Genomic DNA, 2300 nt, shown 5'->3' with positions numbered 1-2300 from the left:
CATTTGATTACTTTTTATCACATTTGAAGTCGTTAATGAAGTTAACTTTAAAGGAATTAAAGGAGCTTTAGATGTATTGTTTAAAGCAAACTGTTGAGCATAATCTGCATAACTGTTAATAATATGTGTTAAATCAATTAAATCAATTATTGCTCGAGCATATAAATATCGGCCATACAGCATCTAGTTTATAAGTATGAGGTATTTGTTTCTATACGGATTTATTTAATATATTTGAGTGTATTTGAGTGTATAATTGTGCATTGGAAGATAAGTGTATTGAGTGTGCTTTATCAGTTCGACCGCGACAAAAAGGAATTTCTTGCGACCTATGTGACAGGTGGCAACACCGAACATGCAATTCAGGTAAGCGAACATCCATTATATCATTTGATATTTAGATTTCTAATAATTTTAAATATAGCTGTACATATTTGTATTGTTTATGTTCAAACTCAATATAAAAATCGTCGATATGTACGATGCTTTGTGTGACAATCAATTAGTGTATGTAGTATCTATGTGATGCAATTTTTTTGTTTGTAATGATAAATATAATTGAAATATATGGTACCTTTTTAAGGATCGGAAAGGTAGCACCGGATTCGGAATCAGCGAGACAACGTCATATAGATTAAACTATCTTATTGTTTTATTTCGACGGAATTAAGGGACTCCGTAGTGAGTTTTTGGATGTTTTATGAAAAGGGTAATTTTTTTTCCCCAAGATTTACAAACACTTAAAACAAAACTATAAAATATGAACTGTTTATGTTGTTATAGTGACATGTCATATATTTCCTAAACAGGTGTTTCCCTTGCCGACTACAACAGAGCGTGAAAGGGAGAGCCGTTGCACTTCATACGCATAGAAAGTTTCACACCTGTACTCCAGTCGACAGCATTACAAGATGGTATTTTAATTCATTAAATTCTTGGAAATCATTTTCCTCCCAATTGTATCGGGATTATGTGAAATTGAAAACGTTATTGTAATACAGTAGTTTACATTTATATCTACTGCATGATGCGATTATTTCCCGAAATGTTGCAATTGTGTGTGTTATATATATAGACCGGCACCTACTCGTTCATTCGACAGTTACTCTACTACCAGCGGAACACATCCGTCCGACATTCGACATGATTAGCGGACTGAACACGGCGTCGCACATCACCCCTTTGTTGGAGTACATGTACAACACATGGATAAACTCAACGGTGAGGCCTGTCGAGTCCTGGTCTGTATATGGACACACCGTGCGAACCATCAATGACGTGGAAGGTAATTATTATTTTATTTTTTTTACTTATTATAGTTATTATTAACATATTACAATTATTATTATTATAATTATCACTATGGGCTTCTCAAGAGATGCAGTACCTTCTACAAGACGGTGGTAGCCAAGAGAACAGAAGAAAATCCAGTGAATCCAGTGAATTAGGATAATGAACATTGCCGGTCTTGGTCGATACAATACATGTGTTATGGTATGTTATTTAGATATCAATTCAGATATCGATTTCGATTTGCGTTTTTAATACATTTTAGCAATTGTCAACTATTTAAAAACTGATTGATAAAAGGAGAAATGACTCTTACTCATAATCTTAGTCATTTATCTCTTGTTAATTATTAAGTATGATTATGTAACATGTATATCGTCATGCGCATTTTTCATACATTTTTAACAATTGTCAACTATTGGAAAACTGATTGATTAAAAGAAAAATGACTTATACTCATATTCTTAGTCATTTATCTTTCTTGTTAATTATTATGTTTGATTATGTTACATGTATATCGTCAAATAAATGCAATATTGAACAGAGCTCTTTGTTTCACATGGGGCCGTTTTGACCATCTTTCAAACTGACTTAGGGGCCGTTTTGACTAATTTTGACTAGTTTTGATCATCTTTAAAACTGACTTAGGGGACGTTTTGACCAAAGTGGGACCGTTTTGACTAATTTTCACAAGGCGCGTTTTGACTTGGGGCCGTTTTGACTTGCTCCCTTTTACTTTACGAAGTGAAAGGGGAGGGGACCCAGACTACCAACTTATGTGCGCGAAAACAGTCCACATGATTTTGATTCATTTTTTTTGCTAAGAAAACATCAATTAAAATACTATATAGTCATTAACATGCATCAAAGATCTATCAATTATTATTGGAAGATCTGTGTATACATATCAAATTCATTAAAATGGACATCGTACGAGGAAAAGTTAAATAAAGTACCAAAAACAAATCGATGTAACGAGTTCGGTTAGTGGTCACCATACAAATAAGGTG

At 33.3% G+C, this 2300-nt stretch overlaps 1 long non-coding RNA gene across 3 annotated transcripts; it reads left to right on the top strand.

Annotated features, from left to right (window-relative positions):
• The first annotated feature begins 267 nt into the window (after positions 1 to 267).
• Positions 268 to 1705, top strand: LOC127864648 (uncharacterized). Of its 3 annotated transcripts, none has more exons than XR_008042175.1 (4): positions 268 to 366; positions 810 to 914; positions 1103 to 1285; positions 1377 to 1705. It is a non-coding gene; the product is annotated as an uncharacterized LOC127864648 (long non-coding RNA). The 3 variants fall into 3 exon arrangements; XR_008042176.1 differs by having other exon boundaries at positions 1076 to 1285; XR_008042177.1 differs by lacking the exon at positions 268 to 366 and adding an exon at positions 372 to 507 and having other exon boundaries at positions 1076 to 1285.
• Positions 1706 to 2300: the final 595 nt, after the last annotated feature.

Source organism: Dreissena polymorpha, chromosome 1, assembly GCF_020536995.1.
Source record: "Dreissena polymorpha isolate Duluth1 chromosome 1, UMN_Dpol_1.0, whole genome shotgun sequence".
In the NCBI taxonomy this organism is placed as follows: Eukaryota; Metazoa; Mollusca; class Bivalvia; order Myida; family Dreissenidae; genus Dreissena; species Dreissena polymorpha.
The sequence above is the reverse complement of the archived record's forward strand: the minus strand, read 5'-3'. Positions and strand labels throughout refer to the sequence as shown.